General features: G+C 45.6%; 1 protein-coding gene across 2 annotated transcripts in view; it reads left to right on the top strand.

Moving 5' to 3' along the window:
* Positions 1-211: 211 nt before the first annotated feature.
* The window catches only part of LOC129380455 (uncharacterized), a 142,070-nt gene continuing 117,435 nt past the window's right edge, over positions 212-24,846 (top strand). Inside the window, exon 1 of one of the 2 annotated variants that reach the window (XM_055061434.2) lies at positions 212-362. The gene's annotated coding sequence lies outside the window, so the exon portion shown is untranslated. Of the gene's footprint in view, positions 363-22,671; positions 22,776-24,846 lie in introns of those variants that run through there. The other variant, XM_055061432.2, reaches the window with a different exon arrangement.

Genomic DNA, 24,846 nt, shown 5'->3' with positions numbered 1-24,846 from the left:
ACAAGAAAAGACGAATCTATTTATGCAAGCCCCGGTCGTAAATTTTATTTGTCGATCGAAAAAGAAACATGCCCCGCTGCTGCCTGTGTTGGCCTCCTCTCCCGCGCCCTCCTCCACTCCCCGGGGCGGCGCGGCCTAAAGAGTCGCCCTCCTCGCTCTTTCGGGAAGGCGGGGGGTCGCGCGCTGACTCCAGCGTTGGGCAGAGCTTGGACCCGCCGCTGGCCGCGGTGTGGCCTCCCACCACCCCACTCCCCCCTCTTCGCGGGGGTCCAGAGGGAGCACCCACCTCCCTGTGGCCAGATTCAGCGAAGGCGTGGGGGAGGGCATCGGCGAGAAAAAGAAAGAGCGCGCCAGGAACAAAGGTAAACGGCACTGGCTGATTGTGCTTGACGACCAGGTTGCTTCGAGGAAGCACGGCTCAGGCTCCCAGCCGGCTTGACGGAGCCTGACAAGCATTGTGTGCGTGCTTGCGTCAAGCTTCCCACAATCTAGAATTAATAGTGGCTGCTGCTATCCGGACCTCGATTCCGGCCCAATGTAGACACGGGAGCGCGCGTGTTACCTGCGCCGCTGGGATTCACAAAACCAGACTAATCACGCTGACTGCAGGGCGTCGCCATCCGGCGAAATCGTAGCGCCCAGGGGCATCGCTGTTGACGCTAGTCAAGGCAGTTAAGACCGTGACGGCCAAAAAACATGACATCGGCGGCTGCCGGGCAGGAGTCCTTCCTACGACAGCCGCGCTCGCGTTCTTTGCTCTAGCTGGCCAGGCGCGGCATACACGACGTCCCCCCAGGCCGCTGCTCTTCCCACGGAGCCGCAGTAAGCGACATGCGGAGCCTGCCCTGCGCACATTCGAAACTTCCGGCCCCGCTCTTCTCTTAGCCAGGCACGGCATTTCTCCTTAAGAGGAACAACTAAAATGCAGGCTCGTAGGGAACGCGCGATAGCTTGAACGGACTCCATTACCACAGTCGTCCACTTTCTCGACCATGTATCGCCAAGTATTGCTTAGTCGTGCAAGAGAACAAGTAAAAAAAGAAATAATCCCGTTAGGTTAACAGTGACAGAATGCTTGCGAAACGTGTCTGTAAATCAGTGGTCACTGTAGTCATTGTACATAAGTAAAGGTTAATTGAATATATATGGAGTTTGATATATAAGTACTTAATTAACCTTGACGACTCTCCAATACGCTAACTACAGCTAGTGCACTTCTTTGATTTTGTAGAAGTTTCTTATTTTTGTTGTTGAGATCTAGTTTGCGGCGTGGACGTAAGATATCAGAGGGAAACTAGAAAAAATATTACCAGACCCGTCGCTTTGTAACATGTATAAGTGCCTGAGTGGAAACACTTGTCGTTTTTATTTTGACAATAGAGAGTTTTAGAATCGTGGACCCAAGACTCTGGGTCCCCAAGCCGCGTTGCGTAGGCTGCATGCTCTTGGGTTTAGAGGAGCAGCAGAGTTTCAGAACGCAGACAGCATTGGGTCGAGCGCTCAGGACGCCGCAGTGCGGAAAATAAAAAGGCGCTTGAAAGCAAAAAAAAAAAAAATTCTTACAAGTGAAAATAAACAGAATGCATTTTTGAGCAAAAAAGGAGCAAACAATAAGATGTAATAAACGTAATTACTGTGTTAGTACTACGAGCTGAGTATGCTGTTTGCTGAGCATGCTGAGTATGCTGCCCACAGAACGCCTGATCTCTGCGTGTTGCTTGCGGCATTACCTTGATCTAGTACTGCCGTCCCACATTTCTAGCGCGCATAAAAACACCGCCCCCTATTTCTCTCTGCATCTATAGAAGTAGAGACAACACTCGTCTTATATGAATAGGGTGCGCGCATATAAAAAAGAGTGTCAGGACAAAGTTAGGCTTGACAACGACAACAACAATAGAACTAATTTATTTACGAATTATTCGAGTGATTAATTGATAAGCGTGTAGCGCTCACGTAAAGTACGACGAACGCTGAGCATTCGCCGTCCGAGAAATCCGGACAGCTAACTTTCCCAGCCTCCTTTTTTTTTTTAGCGGAAATAATAGCGGAAAAAAATTTATAATGTAAACTACACGTATACACGCGTCTCATCCTTACTATGAAATTTCTTGAAGTATGGCGCTGAACGTGACGTTCCACGAGCAGTGAAACATGACAGTTACCTGAATAACTGCAACTGCGAAAGCCATGGAAGCGGCGGCGTTAATTACGCCATCGCAGAAAGCAGTGACGTCTCGTTGCGCATGTCCCTCACTTATCCATGACACGGTGCGCGCATATACGCCTGGTATTCATGCGCGTCACATAGGCCACTTCTGCGCGCGCCAACTTTGCGACGTCACGCTTCTGTCGATGACGTCGGGAGCAGCAGTCTCAAACTATAAATATTCCTTATATATAACGGCTAACTTTTACCGTGTAAAGAATAAATTACTGTTTCGAGAAACAATGTTTGAGATACGGAAGCTATGCAGAAGACATCTTTCGGTAAGTTAAGTATTGCTCGTTGGTAGATTCCGCACCGTAAGAGAAGAGTTTATCTCTGTACTCCTTTTGAGGTTACAACAACCACTCATAGAACGCGATCTATATCTGGGACAGTTCGCAGTCACAGATACATTTGCCACTCGAACTAGACTCAGTTATTAGATGGCACTTCTGCTTTTAATTAGCTTGTGAACGAAAGAAAAGTGCATTCACGAAGGCGTAGAAAAGCGCAAGTTCGTGCATACGCGTTTTGAAAGCGTGTCTTGAAAAATACGGCACAGTAAAAAATTTGTGACAAAATGTTTCAAGAAGCGACTGCGTACTCTGAAGAAAATTTTGTCCCTACAAAGCTAAAACGGTCAAAGCACATGTAGATCACCGTGCATGTCGTGTAACATTATTCGCAAAAAAATAAAACTGCAGTGCATGCGCAAAAGAAGAGGCGACTCCGCTGAATTCCGTGTAAATTAATCCTTGAGCTTAAAGAGGAAATTAGCTCAGCGCGTAATCACTTTTTTTTTTACCACACTTACAACTTTCATGACACATGAACCAAGCAAATTTTGGCGCTATCTGTCCAAGGCTGAAAACGGTGTCGGGCGGTTAGAAATAGATAGTGCGATTGAGGACGGTGCTTCCATTGTCGCAATAGCGTTCACTGAACGTTTTCAGTCTGCTTTCACTCGCGCTTCAGAACATCCCAAGCACGACGGAACGCTAGTCCATGATTCAACAATAGCGCCAGTCGAATTTTCACAAGGAATTCTAAACCTTCGTTTACAAATGGACCCAGGACCCGACAGTCCCCAGGACCCGACAGTCCCCAGGACCCGACAACATCTCAAATATGTTTCTCAGACGCTACGCAGAGCAAGTGACTCCTTTCATTCATGAAATTTTCAAAGCGTCCCTTAGCACAGCTGGTGTTCCATTGGACTGGCTTCGTGAAAAGATCATCCCCATACACAAAGCCGGCAGAAAATTACAGGTAAACAATTACAGACCCGTATCACTAACCAGCTGCCGCACATGGAGCACATTATTAACAAAGCGATTACGACCTATCTTGAAGGAAACAACTTGTACACTAAACAGCATGGTTTCTGCAAAGGTCTTTCGACAGTAAGAAACCTTTTAGAAACAGTTCATGACTTTGCCGCAGTAATCAATTCTAGACTACAAGTGGACGCTATATTTATATACGTTTCAAAAGCGTTTGACAGGGTAACACACTGGTAGTTAATAAGTAAGCTTAGAAACATTGTAATAGATGAAAAAGTAATATCATGGATAAGCGCGTACCTCTACAACCGCACTCACTTCGTTAAAGTGAACAACGCAGAATCAGAATGTTTGGAAGTTTTTTTCATGAGTACACCAAGGGACTGTGTTAGGTCCTATCTTATTCTTAATATACGTGAATGACATGCACCTTCAAGTCGAACCGGACGTAACACTAAGATTATTTGTAGATGACTGCGTCATATACAGAACAGTTCGAACAGAGGCGGATCAGCTTAAATTAAACTCATCATTACTCAGCATTACCAAATGGTGCGAAAAATGGGAAATGAGAATAAACGCAACTAAGACAGCATGCATGTCAATAACACGGAAGAAAAAGCGATTGCTCTGCACCTACAACCTCAGGGGACCAAAGGTTGCGCGGAGAGAATCGTACAAATACTCAATGGTAACATTAACGAGTACATTAAAATGGGACACACAAATTAACAACACGTGCCAAAAGACGTTCAGACAGCTCGTGTTTCTGCGCAGGAAGCTTGCAACATTACTCTGACTGTCACGCTATCATGCTGTGAATCTCTGGTATACGCCCCATCCTCGAATACGGCGATGTAGTCTGGAACCCATACGCAGTGTACCTTATCAACAATTTAGAGGCAGTCCAAAGCAAGGCGCTTCGCTTCGTTTATTCTAAACATTCCAGGAATGACAGTGTGACGTTACTGCGTAATGGCGCTGCCACACAGACACTTGTTGAAGTCCGCCGGCGCGTTACTTTGGGATTTATGCATCGGTTATATCACGATAACACTGCTGTTAATAAGAACGACCGTGTCAAGCCACCCTACCAGTACTCGTCCAGAATAAATCATATCAAGTGTATCAGGCCATTTATAACATGCTGCGACACCTACAAATACTCTTTTTTCCCGTCTACCATAGAAAAATGGAACAATCTGCCATGTACTTTCTCGAATGTTGAATCCTTGGAGGCTTTCACCGCTGAAGTCGAAGGGCCCTTTTTTGCGTAACTCGTCGTCGTGCTCTGTGCTCGTCAATGTACTCGTGAGCTGTGAGCTCGTTTGCTGCATGCTTCGTCTTGCGGGCTCCATTTGGGAGTCACGCTAGACTGTGTAAATGTACCTCATGTTTAAAATGTAACCACTGTAAATAAATCCTGCTCGCCTAGTCCTGTCGCCCCAAGTTCCTGCGATCGTCCTACAAGCCCGACTCCAAATCTAATACCGGGCACAGCATTGTGTTGGTATATAAGCGAAGTAGAACGCGTTCGTTCGCTTTCCCCAGTCCCTTAGCTGGGGCTGGGTATAAGGATGGCTATCCTTATAATAGGTAGAAATGTCTTTGAAAGTTAAGAGAATTCCGCCTTCTTGTTCCAGCACCTCAGGGGCCAAAAGGGACACTGAAGCAAGGTTTGGGTACGGGCTAGTTGGTATTCCATGGTATCAATCAGCGCTTGTCTTCGTCGTCCTTTTTTGTCGCTCGTCTATGTATGCGCTGCAAGTGACGATTGATACCAAAAGGGACGCCCGGTAAGTGAGTGCTCGGGCTGCCGCATCAGCAGCTTCATTCCTTTGACGGCCCTGATGGCCAGGAGTCTAAACTATACAGCGGGGGGTGGGATCGACATCCTTGCTGCAGGTTCGCAGTATTCGCTCGGCCAATAGGGTGACCCAACCAGCCTCGTAATTACGGCACGCGCTACGCGAATCCGTAATGATATATTTATAATTAGAGTCCGAGGCAGCTAGGGCGATCGCTACCTCCTCTGCTTGTGTGGTACCTGGTGCAAGAAAAGTGAGCCCATCCACCTGTATTCCCTGATGTATGACTGCTGCTGTATACCATCCCCCGTGGTTTGGTCCAGCGACATCTACGTAGTAAACTCCATGTTTGTTGCCATAGTGACGCTCCAAAGCTTCCGCCCTAGCTTGGCGGCGTCCAATACTGACAACCGATATGGCTCAACGAAAAGCTGACGCTCGGTAGTGTTGGAACCTGCAGCAGCTACTTCCAAAAGCGCGTGGATTTTTGTAAGCAGAATTTTTCGATCTGAGCAGCCTCTAAAAAAGGAAGAGGCCTTCCTCCAGCAACGCTGAGAAGTGAGAGCGATGCCGATATTCCGCACATTGTGAAAGCCGCCCATCGTTCTGCTCTCACAGGAGTGAAATAAGAGGCTGGTACAATAAGTTTGAGTTGTACAAACCTTTCTTATATTTGTACCGCGTTTTCCCCCAAGTACACGCCTACGTCAGGGCTCGCTGACCCCCGGCGTCGTTATTACGTCGATAGACCAGCCAAGCCAACTCATCGAAAACGAAGGCGAAGCAAGCGCCACTTTTCTACTCACTACAACCGAAGGCTTACCTGCATGTAGGTTATAAAAAACTTAGAAGAAAGTGTACTGCATTTCAATACTAATAAAAAGATCAGGAGCGCGTACACAGCAGAAGGTCACGTGATGTGCCACTTGTGCATCTTCATGTTTTTGCCGCGTTGGGGGCCAAAAGCAATTTTTCGCTACTTTTAGTGAAGAATTATCAACGAAAAAAAAAACAGGGCTCCTTTTAGCCAATATGATAGGTATTCTTTCCATCAGCAGTGTTAGATTGATTAATGTGCATTCATGAATCTAGTGTTAAGTCGATTCATGACCTACTGCTTTCATGGCGCAGCTCTCTAAAGCATTGCCATGAAAGGCGTTCATTGAAAAGCGGCACATATCTAGTGCATTTGTCGCGTATACTGCTAATGCGTCGAAATGCTGTCCTTGAGGAACCCTTGTGACGTGGGTTCAATTCCGCTCATCATCGGTAGAAATTTAAAGGATATTTTTCGTCGATGTTTAGCGGCACATTCCCATTGGCACATACCCCACGTTACCCAAGTTGGCATCAAATACGTTCATTGAAGAGCGGCGCACACCTATTCTGGCACATATCCAGTGACCCAAGTTGGCATCAAAAAGGTTCATTTTAGAACAACACAGGCCGAGTGGCACATACCGAGTCCTCTAAGTCAGTGTCAAAGAGTTTCTTCGAATAGCGACACCGAGTCCCGCGTCTATAAAGTGATTCATGCCAGCGTGCACATGATAGAGGTTCGTTGAAGAGCGACAGGCATGTACACATTGCCATCTACTCAGTGATCCAAGTTGGTACGGTGGTTGAATCCTGTTACCTCAGCACAGCAGCCCGATGCGCTAGCAATTCAACCACTGAATACGCAGTTAACTAGGTAGGCAGGAAAACGGTGAAGTACAAACATAGACAGATAGATAGATAGATAGATAGATAGATAGATAGATAGATAGATAGATAGATAGATAGATAGATAGATAGATAGATAGATAGATAGATAGATAGATAGATAGCCCTGCAATGAGGAGGAAGAGGAGGAATGAAAGCCTCGGAAAGTGCGTGAAGTACCCTAAGAATGCCAAAGCATTGAAACATTGAACTTTAAAGTGCATAGAATGTGCTAAACGCAACCATTTTTCCATCCGTTCGCAACGATCACGTGTGCCGCAGCGGAGGGGCTCGTGACATCGGAGGTGCGCCGCCGTGCTGTGTTAAGATGTCACAGAACGTGAAATGAAGCAAAAAACTGCGTGCTACTCAAGATACATAATTTGCCACGGACACTCTGACCAAATTGGTCGAAGCACTGTAGAAGGGGCACTTGGGCTGCGTATACTTGGCGTAATAAAGGCAGCGGGCAACATCAAGTGCTTTCGAACGCGCCGTGTACGCCGAAGGCACAGACGCGACAAAATATTTTAGAGCGCAGAGACCCCCTTCTTGAGGCGAGCGTCGTCCGCGGCGTCGGCGTGACCGAGTGAACGAGCACAACAGCGAAGGATGAAAGAGCGAACGCGGAGCGGAATATTATGAAAGACGCGGGCCGCGAACGGCGGAGACCAATGAGAGCAATCTCTTCAGAGACGTGCGCGCGGGAAACTATAGTGTCATGCGAACCCGCCCGACCGCTCGATCCTTTCTCATATCTGGCGTCAGCCGGACCGCTCGTTTCGTACTATCTTCTGCTCGCGTCAGCTCTCGCTCGTGCTTGTTTGGTTTGCTTGGTTTTGTCTCGTTCGCGCTTGTTTAGATTGTCATTGTTTGAGATTGTTTTTTACAATGGTGAGCCTTAACCGAGACGTCCTGATGGAAAGGTTTTTTGGAGTCAGTGTGTCATATCCGATTCTCCTTGACTTTGGAACACGGCGACGCCGCAACAAGAGAGAGCACACCAACATGATTATGATCGGTGGCAACGACGTCACGCCGCAACAAAAGAGAGCACACCAACATGATTATGATCAGTGGCAACGACGTCGTCACCTTCATAAGTCATGTCTCGCGTTAAGAACGAAGGACGACGAACGTAAACACAGCGCCAACCTGTCAGCAGACGAACGAAAAAGCACGCGGCATCTCGCATCTACAGAGTTGAGTGCTAGTGTGTATGGGGCTTTCTGCGGAGACGATCGCTCCAAGATAGCGCCAGAGTAGCGCGGGTCGTCTGTTCACCGACGACGCCATTGATAAGGCATGCGGCGAGCGCGTCAAAACAAAGCGCTTCATGAGCGGAGGTTTGTCTGCGGCGACTGCTCTGAATCGCGCCCACGCGTCACCCGCGGGCTGCCTCTCGCTATCTCCCGATTAGCGAAGCAGTCGCGCCACACTTAGCTTGTTTGCAACGTGCCGCACGAGGCAGATTGTCCACGCCAGCCAATATATCGCGAAATGAAAGCGCACAGAGCTGCGCTCAAATTTCGCATTAGGGAGTATCGTAACCCTTGGTGAATTTTTTATTTGTCACCTTTGATTTGGCGATTTGTGAAAAAAAAAGGAAGCTTCAAAACAAAGGCTTGACTTTTGAAATGATAGTAAACTAGTCTCTGATTTCTCACAAGGCCGCTTTCACAAGGTTTTTGTGTACCTGTAGCAATAGTTATGTGGGTATATCTATTAATTGCATTGATTTATTAATTACCCGACAAAGCGTGCCGCTACCCGCAACAGTTTTAGCAGAGCGTTTGCTTGCGCTCCGCTCCGCACACGTTTCACGCGCACCGGTGGCTGCACAGAATGCACTGATTTCGCTTATCTAACAAGAGCGTCTTCCAGAGATGCCACGGACGTGCTCTCAGCTTGGCGGTAAAACGATTACGAAAGCAACTACACGCTCCCTGACGCACCGCTAAATCAGGTTCCTAGCGGAACGTGGTCAGCGTCCCACGTTCCGCTGCCGCTATGTGTGCTGTGCGCAGGCGCGTCAGTGTTCCCGGTAGCGTTTTGCTGAGCGGCTGCGTGCCAATTGTTAGACAGTTTTAGCAGAGCGTTTGCTTGCGCTCCGCTCCGCACACGTTTCACGCGCGCCGGTGGCTGCACAGAATGCATTGATTTCGCTTATCTAACAAAAGCGCCTTCCAGAGATTCCACTGACGTGCTCTCAGCTTGGCGGTAAAACGATTACGAAAGCAACTACACGCTCCCTGACGCACCGCTAAATCAGATTCCTAGCGGAACGTGGTCAGCGTCTCACGTTCCGCTGCCGCTATGTGTGCTGTGCGCACGCGCGTCAGTGTTCCCAGTAGCGTTTTGCTGAGCGGCTGCCTGCAATTGTTGTGATAGGCCGGTCTGAGCGGAGCGGACCGTAAACGCTCTGCTAAAACTCTCTGTTGTGATAGGCCGGTCTGAGCGGAGCGGACCGCAAACTCTCTGCTAAAACTCTCTATTGCGTAAATTTTATCCTTGCAGGAAGAAAGCCTTTCCTGCAACGTTCGCCGAAAATTAAAATATTTCTCACGCGTGTTAAAGTTTTGCATCCATCCATCCATCACGCGTGTGACTCACATCGAACACAGAACTGGACGCGCTTGCTCGTACGCCGCGTAAAATAAGATTTATCCGATATTTGCCCATCAGTTGGATGCGAACTATAAATATGTGGCCTCCACACGGCCATCATATAAGGCTTTGGTTATAAGCTGACGAGAAAGTATTCATTTCGAATGTCGAATTCAAAGTGTGTGTGAATTCAAAGCACGGTACATGAACGTTTCTGCATTCAGCCTCTATCGGAATGCGGTCGTCGCAACCGGGATCGAACCCGCTACCTCGAGCTCAGCAGCGCAACGTCATAGCTACTTGGCTACCGCGGCGGGTCTCGTTTATCTTAGGCTATTCGTCCCTCTCGGATGTTAGCGCGTTTTGATGAAAATGTTGCTCGCATATGTATGCATACCAATTAAGATTAGCTACATAGTGTGCAAATGTATATTCTTGGGCTTGTTGGTAGGGCATAATTCGTTGTCCAGAGCGAAGAGCACAGGACGAACAGGCAGAGGTGACGACACGGCAACTTGTTCGGACTGTGCTTTCCGCTCTGTAGAGAGAATCGCACAGCAGACTTTCCTGTTTAAACAGCGACAGCAATGGTGATGCTCGGCTTACGATTTGCGGCAAAATCAAGCTGCAGTGCCTCATGACAGTTCCTTTTTAACACTACTGCGGCTCAGTCACAGTGTATCAACTAACTGCGAGCCATTTCCACTTAGAGAAGAGGCGCAGCGTTAAGGGCAGACACCTGAAGCGTTTATGTACAAAAGAAAATATGTAATTTTATTTAAAAAATATTAAAAATAGATCTACTGAAAAGAAGTTGTCAGAAAAACGGCTTAACTGCCCCCCCCCCCCCCAATTTCCCCCTCCAGCACTGTCTCATGCATTAACTATACATACTGTTGTTATCTTACAACCTGTTATACATCATATATGAATCCTTAAAAGACGTTCAAGGGATCGTATTCCGCCAGCAAAATTGTCACCAGAGATTGCTAGCATCCGCTATATATGCTATATATCTGCAGGAGCAGGCGCTGGACACATAATTGTATCGCACTGCAGGTATCAGAGGATTGAGTTCTCGGGACGAGGTGACGAGAGTTCATAGCGCCACCTCATCCTGAAACACTCAAAGAGAGATTCATTTTAGAGGGAAAATTGGATGTTTCCAGGAATCGGGAGAAGACATGCGAAAAGGGGGGAAGGAAGGGGGTATAAAACACGTGTACCGTCTATGCAGCACGAGGCTGCGCGTGGCTTTACCGACCGCGCTGCCCTTGTATCGGGCGCAGAAACGGACACAGAAACGCTCCTATAACGCACAATGAACTTACTAAATTCTTTTACTTAGAGAAAAGGGTTTTCCCGCCGCCTCACTCCAAGCTAAGCAGGCCGCAGGCGGTCACACTCAGACTCCTGCAAACGAACTCCTACCCAAATCCGGCGTCCCTATAACAGCACATATCCCGAGATTTATCCGAATTGTTCTTGCGTGGCCTGTGGTGAGGTTGCTACTTTTCCTGATATGCTCTGGGAGTGCGGGTCGCTGGGCCCGAAGTTCACCAAGCAAGAGTGGGACGCGCTCCTGCGAAGTCCCGTCTTTGAGGACCAAATCCTGGCCGTCCAGCGCGCCCGCGATCGGGCCGGCAGATTATAGATCTGTCAGTCCCGTCGTGGGATTAGCCGGGTGCGCGTTTTATCGCGTTTTGCTGGACCAAATAAAAGTTTACTCACTCACTCACTCACTCACTCACTCACTCACTCACTCACTCACTCTATGCAGCAGGTGAGGAATGACACGTGGCTTTTGTGCATGATGAAACAGCGCTATAAACGAACACACACAAAAAAAAGTTGTTTGTTGTTTTTGTGTTTTTAGCGCGCTTACCACACCAATTCGACCTGCTATCTATACTTTTGTGTATTTGTTGTCAGAATTGAGGTGTCCCGATTCTTCCTAGCAGTATGCTTCACTGCAATGAGGAATGAAGATAGCGGCTTCGCAAGTAATTTTTTTTCTTCGTGCGCGCGCGCGTGTGTGTGTGTGTGTGTGTGTGTGTGTGTGTGTGTGTGTGCGTGTGCGTGCGTGCGTGCGTGCGTGTGTGCGTGTGTGCGTGCGTGTGTGTGTGTGTGTGTGTGTGTGTGTGTGTGTGTGTGTGTGTGTGTGTGTGTGTGTGTGTGTGTGTGTGTGTGTGTGTGTGTGTGTGTGTGTGTGTGTGTGTGTGTGTGTGTGTGTGTGTGTGTGTGTGTGTGTCCTAAAAGAGAAACGATATTTTACTTCGTTTTTCTGGATACTGAATGTTTGTTAAACTTTGCGCTATTACTTTAGATTCAAGAAAGGTAGCGGTGATTGATTGTTTCTGAACTTGCACATAACACTACCGATTGAAGCAATACGTACTTTGCAATATTCGATACAGTATCGAAATTTCATAACAGTTTTGTGTCTTGCTGGATGGACATTTTAAGTTTTAGGCCGAGTATTTTTGCCGAAGTTTGTGCAGCAAAACAAAATTCGGTTGGATGCGATATTGATAGGCAAGTGGCTGTTTGATAGCCACCAATTAACCGCTATGCCGCCGCATCAGTGTGTGTCACGTTTCTTCAAGCGCCGAAGCTGGAAATGCAGCCCGCCAGCCGTGCCGCATCATCAATAATACGTGCTATGACGTCGACCTTCCTCCCTTTTCTCTAGTACTTCCTACGTCGTTACTGTCCAAGGCTTGTATTCAAAACCAGGGTGAAAGGGAACTAAGCGGAATAGCTATGCTTGATTTATTGCGCTGTGAAAACGCAACGACGTCGATGAAGAGCGTCTTTCAAGGAGTGAAAGTGATACGAACAAGGTTACACGACGCGGTCTTTTATAATCGGGTCAAAATGACGTGCCGTGATGTCGACTAGCGTTGCCATTTGACGAACGCGTGATATGGACCGTAACCTATACGGCGTGATCATATTAAAGGGGTACGGATTTTTTTAAAAATCGCCTGCTGCAGATAACATAATTCTAGTCCTTCAAACGGATTATTCAGAGAGGTGAACATTACTTGCATGAAGAATCGAAACACATATTCAACTAATAACAAGAATCCAGTAGGGCCACTGAATTTCCAGAATGACACCAGTTTGGAGATATGTGCCATCAAATTCGCCGTAAAAATGCTCTCTTGTTCGCTTACTTCTTTAACAAAACGCTCTTTTATGCATTGAAAAAACTAACTATAAAGCCCATGTATTTTGCCCTACACATTGGGAAAAAATATATCGAAACTGGTGTCATGCTGGAAATTCATTTGAAGTGTATACGTCTTGCAAGCTTACCGGCTACAATTAATAAAGTGCAACAGGTGCCACAAAGTAAATAATTATAAAGATAATTAGTGAATGTTCGTTAATTAGTTGAATATATGTGTTTCAATTTCTCGTGCTAGTAATGTCTGCCTGTTCGAATAATGCAGCTCAAGGACAAGAATTATGCTATCTGCCGCAGGCGTTTATTAAAAATTTCGTAAAATTTAAAAATATCACAGTTTCACCAGAAGGGCGAGGCAATGAATGCGATAGCAACATGTTAGAATATTACACGCAATTTAAGACTCGTAGCTGTAGTGGTAATATGAATTGAAGTAAACGTAAGCTAAGTAAAAACGATCTGGGGCAGTGAATATAAGGATTCCCGCGGAAGCATTATAGACTCTGCCGCAGAAAAAGTAATCTGATCATGTTAAATGGCAGCTCTCCAACGTTCTTGCGGGGGTTTCGTTACTCAAGCTGTATAGATGTTACGCTCTGCTCACAAGACCTTCTTGATGGCGTTGAATGGTCAACGGACATAGAAACGCACGGTAGTGATCATTTTCCGATCCTGGTAAAACATCGTCTCATACGGAGTGAAGGGACCCAGCGCTACTCAATATATACTAATTGGCAAAGTTTTCATCGCTACTTAAGTAACTCATTGGGCGAAAATCCGAACTTTCAAAGTTTTGCAGATATATTGTGTGAGTCTTACAAGATATGCACAAAGCAAGTCATTGTTCCAAATGAATACGCTGCAGTCGACGGGGAATAAGACTGTCTAAGAGCAATTAGAAGACGCGCAGAACGTGCTTACCGCCGCAGTGGAAAACTGGATTACTACAAGATGGCACAGAAAGTTCAGTCAACTTCGCGCAGACGCTTACAAAAATTAGGTACGAGACGATGGCGAGAATATACTGCGCATCGTTGTCTCCTTTTACTCCAGTTCCCAGAATACGGTCAGTTGTCCGATCTTTTAGTGGTCCAGTTACCCAGAGCCATCCCTTCCGAGCCCTTGCCGTAGCTCGAAGCACTCCGGAAACATCTGCTGCTGACGAATTCTGTCAACTTATATCCAGACCAGGAATTCCGTTTACTTGCCTACAATTTACAAGTTCGACAACACTAGCAGAACGGAAGGTTCGTGCGTGCTTTATGTCACAACATCCTCAACTTGACTGTGAGTTTAGTTTAAATGAATTGAAATGTGCTCTTTCGTCATGCCGTACAATAACAACCGCAGGCCCAGATGGTGTTACGTATTTTATGTTAAAGAACCTAGGTCCAGCAGGAAGAATGGCTCTTTTGGAGATATTTAATGATATCTGGATAAGAGAGACTCTTCCAGATTCATGGAAATTAGCTCGGGTAATTCCAGTACTGAAACCAGGAAAGACTCCCCTTTTTCTTGACTCCTACCGACCCGTCAGTCTCACAAGCTGTTTTTCCAAACTAATGGAGAAGATGATAGAGAGTCGACTGCAATGGTGGTGTGAACACAGAAATGCGTTTTCCAACTACATGACCGGTTTTCGACAAAATCGGTGTACAATGAACGCAGTATTAGACATTGCCACATGCGTCGAACATGAACGAACATGTGGAAATGTAACAGTAGCAGTATTCTTAGACATTCAAAGAGCATTCGATATTGTAAGTCACACGTTCTTGCTGGTATGTTAGAGCTTGGCCTACACGGTGGACCACTGCGATTGATATCAAATTTCTTGAACGAAAGAAACATGTTCATGGAAACAATAGAAGGAGAGAGTAACTATCATAGCATCACACGTACAGGGCGTTCCGCAGGGCAGTGTTCTCAGTCCGTTTTTATTCAACTGTGTCATGGCAGCCTTGCCACAGAAACTACCGTCTGGTCTACATTATTCTCTGTACGCAGATGACATCTGCATATGGGCCTCTGGATCTCATATACAAGACATTCAAACAACGCTGCAACAGGGTCTTGATAGTAGCGACACCTTTTTAAAACAAAGAGACATGAGTCTTTCATACGCAAAGACAGCCGCCCTTCCTTTCACTAGACGACAGCTGAATAATTTCAAACTTACGCTTAATGGCCAGACTTTGATGCTTGTGAAAGAGCATAAATTTCTTGGAGTTATTCTTGACCGCCAACTTACATGGGCTTCACACATCCGCGCAATTGAAAAGCAGACCAATGCTGTAATAAACGTACTTCGGCGACTCGCTGGCACAACGTGGGGGGGATCAGTCTCTTCACTACAAGCTCACAACGCACTCATAAAACAAAAAAATTGCTTACTCAGCACCTATTCTCCATGGTTTCTCGCAAACTTCTGAGGAACGTCTTCAACGTTTACTGGCAAGGGGGCTGCGAGTGTGTCTTGGGGTTCCGCAGGCTACCTCGAGTTCTATAGTGATTGCTGAAACTCGTAACCCACCATTCCCAGTCATAAAGGCGCCAACCTCTCCTAATATTCATTTCAATAAAAAAAAGTAAAAACGAGCTGTTGCGCTACAGGGGTCCTCTGTTTGAATCCTGTCATCGGACAACTTCATTTATGCTTATTAATTAAAGCCAGCGTATTTCTTAGCGGCTTTACCACCACTTTTTCGTATCGGCTATGTTTCAAACCTCTTTCCTGGGCCGATCCCGGAGATAGTGCACAGCCGCACCAATGAAGTTACATCGATTTCAGGTTTGAGCTCTGTTCTTGTTTCGCACTTTTAATATTTAAGTCTGATAAGAATTAAGATGAGAAGCATGCACTGTCGGTGTTTTGTTTCATGAAATTTGTTTGGGCGTTGAAATTCTCGAAATTCTTAGGAATATTTTGTCAAGAATGTAAGACCTTGTATGAGCAACTTTAGTGATAGAATGGTGTGGCAATATAACCCGCATATACCACACGTCATATAGCATGGCACGGCATATAGCATACATATACCTAAATATATACGGAGCATCACGGCTAGGGCGGAAAAAATTCGCTTGTAGTGTCCATATAATTGCTATCGCAATAAAATGATCATCCCATATTACTGCGATAATCACACGACAACGCGAGCATATATGTTAACGACCCGCGGAATTGACCGGGCTCAATGCCGCAGCTCCTCTTTCGCAAAACTGGTTCGGAAGGCGTCGCCAGCAACAAATGATAAAGATTGTGTTTCGTGGCATGGCCCTGTCAGTTGAGCTCTACTTTGGTAGTTAATTACTTTGCCGCAACTGAATGTAAAACACTGTTACAAGAATTGACACAGCTACTACTCCGGACCCGTATTCACAAAAAGCTCTAACACTAGAATTGTTCGTAAGAGAACATTCTAGACAATCGTGATGCTGGGCATATCATTATCGACGGTGGCAAAAAGCACTTACGAACGATGAGCTTTGTAAGTTCGGCCACTGATTGCCTGACCAATTAAGTGCTCGCGTCTTATATTTTACAGGTCGATTTCTTTTCAAGACGTCGATATTTATAGCTCGCTAACTAAACATATCATGCGTGAAGCATTTATTATTACATCAAGTAATAAATGTGCATTCATCTTGCGGGAAGTAGTTTTTTCTTGGCAACACATGTCTGTACAACACCATGACAAAATTTTGTTGATGTTATGGTTGCTCGTAGCACGAGAAGCATGAGCGTGCAGAAGTTAGAGTTTTGTCTCTGTTTGACTAAACATAAAACATTGCCTTGCGGAGTTTTTCAACGAGTTGATGGAGAGACTCTAACATGGTGGTTACATGTGTTCACCGCGTCAAATCTCCATGGTTCCTTTTTTTTTCTTTTTTTGAAAAAAAAAACATTATTGTTCTTACTCAAATATATTTTCTTATTATATCCTGGAATTTTAAATAAAATTATGCAGTTTTCGTATTAAAATCGACTTCTGTGCATGAGAGATTCAGCGCATAAATGCTAAAAAAATATAACACCTGAGCACTCTGATGATGTCATACGAAAGTCAAATTAAAAAAGAGAAAAACTGAGAAACGCGGATGGCTTGTTCCATCCCACATGCGGTCTTCGAGGATAACTCGTCGGCATCACCACGGCGTTTTCAATGACTGGCGTTTCAAGATGGCAGCAGCCCAGACTACGAGTAAAGAGAGGCAGACAAGGAGCTCTCTTGGCGAAAAAATAACGGCGGCTCGTGCAGGGCAACACTTGGAGCAGAGCGGCGAGCTACGTGAAAGAGAACACGTAATGAGCCATTTTCATCGGAAGTGGCGCCCCCGCAGTTGTGACGGAAAACAATCGTGCGCAGATTCACTCGCAACGCTGTGGCGCGGAAAGACGCCTTTCTTTCGTTATCAATGTGTCCGCGGAGATGTTTTGAGCCCTGGTAATCGATGAATCGCAGCGTTCGGAGCAGCCGTGTGGCACAAAACAACGTGACACGGCACCGCGACGTCTCAATCGCGGCAAACACGTGGGCTTCGTTTCCACCGCTGATTGGGTAGCTGCACCGTTTGCCGACGGAATGGTGGCAGCGATTCGCGCAAGGCTTGGGAGCGGGATCGTTGATATTCCATAACGATCGGAGTGGAAGCGCGAGAGGAAGACAGCGACCGCCAGGTCAGACACGAACAGGCACTAACTTCGAATTAATTTTATTGAACGAAATAGGCAGGGTTTATATACGCGGGAAACGCAGCAAAAAGAAAAAAAAAACATGCAATTGGGCAATCATCAAAGCGTACACAACTTTTCAGTGCTGCACAGCAGGTGAAGGATCCAGTAACAGCGAGGAGAATTACTCTTTAAGTGTAGGCGGATTCTCATCACTATAGCATACAGATCATGTGCGTACTTTGAATTCTTACTGCCTCTATGCGATACCTCTGCGCTGGCATCGAGAACTGCGCATTATCATGCACTAGTTCAATTGTTGTTTACAACCACACGTGCAACAATGGGTTGCAATGTGACTGCCTTACACTCGGTGAAAAATATTTATACGTTCCCGTAGGTCATCGATAAGGCACCGACCAGTCTGGCCAATACACGACAATACGCATAATAGTGGAATTTTATAGACAATAGCCATTACAGATGAGACATACTGATTACGACGCTTACGCGTTACATCATTTTCTCAATTAGAATTGTTGAAGCCTTGACAATTGGCCACTTGACAATGACAGTCTGACAAATGACAATCCTTGACAATTTTTGGAGTATAAAACATTTACACCAGCTTTTCGATTAACATTATTTAGGCTTTGTGACAATCATGTCATGTATGTATCAGTATCATGTATGTATCATGTTGGTGTCATGTATGTCAAGACACCATGTTTCTTTTCTTTTTCAAAGTCTACCATCCCCGATTGCTGACATATGCACCACTGATAACCTTCTCGCTCTTTTTTTTTTCTTTAATTTTTTTTGAGAAGCCACTTCCACCATAAGTTGCAACCGGTAGCCCTCAGGCTTCAAGCGGCGCATCCAACACGGGCAACAGTGGACGCATCACTTACATGGAGCATTCCTTAGAGACATTTGTGCTATACCTATTTTGACTAGGTCAGAATGAGCGAATTTGTATGTCGAAATCAGTTTCTCGCTATGTGGCTCGTGTTTCCATCATAATTGTTTATCTCGTGCTAAGACTGAAGTCCAGAAATTTCATCAAAGGTTCCAAATACCTTGGAAAGCAGCAGACGCAACACATACCATCAAAAATGCAGTTCCGGCTCTGGGCTGAAATAAGGCACACGTGGACAAGGCTCAATATTTTAGCAATACGTGAACTCTGAAACTGCTTATTTAACCGCTTATCGAAATGCTGAAGATATATATATATATATATATATATATATATATATATATATATATATATATATATATATATGACGTGGCAACACAAAGACACGGTGTGTGTAGCACTTGTGGCATCGTACCGCTGGCTAAGCGAACTTCTTGAGTGAACTTCTGCCGCATGCACTCCGATCCATTTTTGTTCTGCAAATTTTAGTCTCGGGGTCAGGGTCCCCTGCGAGTGATTGACCTAGATAAACATACTCCTGCACAGGCTCTAGAGGCTCACTAGCGATCATAAATTCTTGTTCCCTCGCCAGGCTCAGCCGAATATGAACCTATAAATTACATCTACCACCTTTAATCAGTATGAAGTTAACAAATTACACGATTTACTGTGCCTCGTGCTGCTTGCATTCTAGTTTACGATGTCATATGCACGCCGCGAAGAAATGTCCGTATTTCTGGACACGATGTTTCTTTGTTGACACCTTGCTACACTTGCGCTTCCTTGCCCTGATCCGAAGATAATCGCTTATAAAACAGTAGTGAGTGGTTCTATAGGCTTGCGATTCTTATAGAGCATTGCTTATTGAGTGGTAATGAACGCCTGATCATAGTACATACAAATAATCTATGCAAACGTGTTTCTTTTTTATTTCTGGGACTTCCAACCCACATACTGAATACAGAGTTCCCAAAGCAGAAGCAGAGGTCCTAATGCAGAACTACAATTCTGCCATTTCACTGAAGTGTAGACGTGATAAGTTTCTTATTGTTTCAGTGACTACAACACCGTATATAGCACTTTACTTATTTAAAAAAAAAAAAAAAGATCTCCAATGAAATGCATTGGCTTTGCAGTTACTTTTTTAAAGAAACCGTTGTTTATGCATTGAAGCAGAAAAGTAACTGGAACACCAATGCATTCCGACAGACACATTGAAAATTAATATCTCGGAACTGGTGCTGTCCAGAGAATTTGTCCCCAACGGATACGCCGTGCAAACTCGGCGTCTATAATTTTTTGGCTGAAATATGTGGCGTAAAGTAAGTAATTAAATCGTTAATTAGCGTATTTATGTTAATCATTCAAATGACCATTTTGATTTCTCGTAGAAGTAATGGCCGCCTCATCGAGTAATCTTTCGAGTAAAAGTAATTGTTTATTTCAAAATATATAGCGGGAATGTAACCCTTCCCGGCGTCTGTTAGACAGATACTGCCTGTTTCTTGCGAAATACAATAGTGCCCAAATTCTGCAGTTCTTTCTTTTTCCCGACGTCGGTATTGCATGTAAACAAGTAACAATGCTCTGATGGCATTTTCAACATGTTCGACGGCGAAGCTGTTAAGGGCAACTTCCCCCAGAATCGTGTCCGTGTGTTAACACAAAAATATCATCATCACGATTGGCTCCGGCATCGTGGTCTTCTTCCTGAGATGGCTTGTTGGCGCCCCTCGGCGCTACTACGCGAACGCGCCCGTGCCACTGCTCCCACGTTCGGCGCCATAATTAATTAATTAATCAATTAAGAGACACAGAGACGTAACCAATTTTACAGCGAATTACAGCGAAGCTGATAAGGGCTAGTTCCCTCAGGATCGCGTCCGTGTGTAGACACAAAACTCCCCGTACGTGGGCCGATCCCGAAGATCGCGCAATACTGGGACGACCCGCGGCAGAGGTGAAGTAGGCGTTAAGCACTCCCCATACGTGCGCCGATCCCGAAGATAGTGAAATGCCGGGCCGACCCGCGGCGGAGCTGCAGTTCGCCATTAAGGGGCCCACATACACAGCTTCGCTGGTCACCCTCCTTCACAGAGTGGAAGGGCACTCACTTTTTATGTTAAAAAACTCTAACTCTCACAAGGAGGATGCGCTACATTAGAAAGGCTTTGTTTGCGTTGTGGAGGTTCTGTGTGCGTGTCGAAGGAGTAGCGGTTTGTCTTGTTCAGCGGTGTTTACAACGCTGTCGCATTCTCTTTCATACTGGTAGCCACAGTATGGGGAAGTTCAGAGTGAAGAGGGGAGGAAAACGAATGTTTGCCGTCAATCAACACACGAAAGTCACAGTGCGTGGTGGACCCGGCGTCACAGTACTACTGAGACGGCAAAACAAGCTAGAGAGAAGAAAAAAAAAAGGGGGGGGGGGCGAGTTGCCACACGAGCAAAATCAAACAAGAACAAGACTAAGGACGAGACAAACTAAAACTATGATGGATGTTAGTTCTCCTGAATTTCTTGTGTGCGCGATGCATTGCTTTGAAATCTTTTTTGAAGATTTTCTCAAAACCAAATTGTTTTTGTTTTTGTGCTTTTACTTTTTCCATAGGCGAACAATCGTAACTTTTTTTTTTCCTAATAAAGATGTTTTGGTGAAAATTTGCTCACCTATTTTGCACAGTGTTGGATGTGCAATGAACCACGACAAGAAAAATCGTGCAGCAAATTTTGATATGGCTCTCTTCTATATCAAGTTGAGTAAATTGGAAGATCATGTTTTTTGGTTATTTAATGACTGCGCTCCGAGGATTCACTTCATCTGATTAGTTTTAGTTCATTGCGCAGTTAAATTGGGCTCACCTATACTGCCGACAAAAAAAATTGTTTTGTTGTGATGAGGCAAATTGAAGTTGTGAGTGTTAGCGTAAGACTCACATTTATTCATTTTCAATTTAAGAAGAAATAAAAATTTTCACAAACATTATGAGGCTGTAGGGTGCTTAAAAAGTGTGCTCTAGAACATGGACTAGTAATCAGTATTCATTATTTTGTCCAATTTATTCCCCCCCCCCCCCCGGAATTTGGTCTCGTGCCATGTGCGACGTGATAGGACGCGAGAAATGCGCGGCGCGCAAATTCTTCGCCCTGTACGTGCCGTATGTATTAAATATATGTCGACCTTTTTCTGCCGAAAATATTGCTTAAAATGAACCATCGGCCTACATTCGTGATCCAAGAGTCTCCACCTATATTCATGAACGAAGCTAGCGAAAGTATCAAGCTTACGGAGTGTGGACTGTCACAGCCGCAGTATTGTCTTAGAAGAGATGCTGCATATTCGACGCACTCGACGGCGCCGACGACGTCGTCGCTTGGAATGCCGAGCACGCCTGCGAAACACCCGACGAGCATGACTTCTCTGGCAGTTCCGACATGGATAGAGCTTGTGGCATCGACTAGTGAGATTTAGCAGCCGAGCTTGCGGTAAATGAAGCTGCACCTTGTTCAAGGTTCTAAATTTTTCTAAAAAGACGTGGGTCCACCTACATCTGAATTTTAATTATTTTATTTCTCGGTGGGTTCAATATATAGGGGTCGACCTACATTTGTGTTCGACCTATTTTCGAATGAATACGGCAGTGCAAAATTCAGACAGAAACACTCTTTTGGGGATGTTTGTCGTCCTTAATGCGATTAGCATTCAATTTGTGGTGCACATGTAATTTGGTGGTGGGAGATTCATCATTTAGAAGAATGGCAAAGATTCGTGTTTTAAGAGCGCTAAACAGACAATGACGAAGGAAAAGAAGAACACGACACTGGCTCACAACTCGTTAATTAAAGCTAATTACAAGTGTTAATTTCCTAAACATTAATTACCACCAACTCGCCCAAGTTTCTCTTCTGGTAAAGATTCGTTTAATGTTATGCAATTATGAAACTCGCGTACATTGTAAGAATGGTGAGAGGAGTAAAATTCGTAGGTCATATATATATACAAGTGATGATGATTTGAAGGTCACAGACGGACGAATTGCTAGGTGCTTCGAGGCGAACATGAAGCGGAACCCGAAGCACGTGTTCTTACATAACCGTCCGTGACGTCAAACACCAAGGAAAGCAGGTGCGTGCATGATAGATTGAGCACGCGCGGGCGCGTGTTCAGAAATGCCACTTGATAACGTATCACCATTGTTTTCTTATCGTGTGATTCGGTTTAAAGGTCAATAGAGAGAACTGAAAGAGCCACCGCCGAAACACGTCACGCATGAGCCGTGTACTGCATCCGAGCTCTCGCTTCGATGATGACGATGTTATGGCATCTCCTTCTAAACGGGGCGGCGACAAATGGTCACCTAGCCTGCTTGAGCTAATCAGGTATTATATGTATACATGCACAGCGGTCTAGTATTTTGCCTTGATATTCTATCTCTTCATCAAGACGTCTATCTCTATATTGTACAATTACCTATACCTGTAATGACTCTGGCTCTTTCAATCTCTTCTCGACTTTTTTCCCCCCGATACTCTAAACGTTTCTTGCTTAGCTTGACAGATAACCAGTTAATGCTTCCATCCGTTTTGAATACTTCTGGAAGGTGAACGTTCCTTACGGCCGGTCTTGAAGGATGAATACCTTCGCATTCCATTAGAATTTCTCGAGCTGTCTCCAGACTTTTGCTGCAACAGACATTTGCCTCATCCTGTTGCGAATGTTGGCTCCAGTATGTTTTTGTTCTTAGGCAGCCAGCTCGGGCACCAAATAGCAAGACACTGTCGATTGTGTGGTGGTACAGATTTTCCCTTCTGATTTCTTTCCCTTCGCTGCCTGTGAGCATCCATAGTAGTAGCGCGCAGTATGCACGTGCACAGAAAGAAAAGAACGAGGTTATGTGTGTACTTCTCTGTGTACCTCGCTTCCTTCGTGCTGCTGCTATGGATACGTTCAAATCGCTGGGTTTGGCATCCTTGTATATATTGCGAGGTGCGCACCTTGTCGATATATACATCGTCTATTCAATAGGCTGCGACCTGTTAGAACCAGTTATTTTGCCATCAAAGCATAAGTGTTTTTCAGCAGCTAACCCCTATTTGAATACCCCCTCTACATTCTTAAGTAAACATACTTTCTCTTTTCACATAATTAAGGCGAACCTTTCAACACAAGTTGATCCATGCAGCTACTTCTTGCGTTTCCGCATTCTGGCCTATATACTTGCTGGTCTTATTCTTATTGTGTGAGGCTATGTCTCGGCGAAGCGCAAATCGCGATTAATTAAAACCGTCGGATTAGATCCCTAAAACTCGCGCGTACATTCTGAAGCAGCTGAAGTGCCAGCACACAAAGCAGAGGATGAGCGAGCAAGTGAACATTCAATTTGTAATTGATACACCACTAAGATACCATGCAAAATAATAAATTGCATGTTTCCTCTTTGTCTTAAAAACGCTGCACCACCTATCGTTGACTTAGCAACTCCTTTGCTCTCTTCTTTGGCTCCCTCTGCTTTTGTCATTAAAAACGACATCGATCAAGCAAAGCGTAGAGCATGCATCGTCGACGGTACTTAGGTGCGGAAATAACGTACTTTTTTTTGTTTTCGCCAATTCACCTGTGAATGTGCTGTGACTTCGCGAAATGACCAGTCGAGAAATAATGTTAAGAGCTGCCAAGCTCCAAACGCATCAGGCAGGCAGTTACAAGCGTTGGCTCATGGACGATAACTTGGCGAAACCACTACTGCAATTGCTGCATGATGAGGGTCTCCATGCTATCATTTAAACAAACAACTACGCTGCTTCATAGATTTAAGGTGTACTGCGCTATTTTCCACAGCGAGAAATAAAACCGCCGAGTCGCTCCGCGGGCTTCACGACGTATCGCATGTTCACATTTGCTCCGTTCAGGAAACCTCCTTTCGCCATTGCGCGCAGGCACCGCGAATATCTGCCATAAACCACGATACAATTCCGTCGCATGTCTACACACAGTCGGATGAGAACACGTCCCACGCGAAAACGAACCGGTGACGGGCCGTTGATTTTCCCCCTTTTCTGTTTCCCTTTTTGTCTGGTGCATTTCACGGAGAAAAAGTAACGTCGAGACTTCATGCTAAATGCGGCCTAAATTGCTTCGCGCTCAGCCGGCTCGAGTCAACGCGTAATAGAAGCGGAAATGACTGGGTGCGACGCAGCGGTCACGGAAGAAGTTCCGCGAACGTCGCGCCGCTGGCTTGACGCCCCGCGCTCCTCCTGCGCGGTGCTCGTTGGCGGCCGCGTTTCGCTCGACGCGCGCCGTCTGACGTCCAGGAATCGCGACAGCGTCGGGACTCGAACGACGTTCCTCGAAGCCGCGGGCGCGATCTGCAACCCACGCTCGCGTCAACGTCGCCCTGCACCAACCTGCGCCTCCGCGTGCTGCCGTTGTATATTCTTGTTGGCGACGTCG

This window comes from Dermacentor andersoni, chromosome 1, assembly GCF_023375885.2.
Source record: "Dermacentor andersoni chromosome 1, qqDerAnde1_hic_scaffold, whole genome shotgun sequence".
Classification (NCBI taxonomy): Eukaryota; Metazoa; Arthropoda; class Arachnida; order Ixodida; family Ixodidae; genus Dermacentor; species Dermacentor andersoni.
This window is presented reverse-complemented; position numbering and strand designations above follow the sequence as displayed.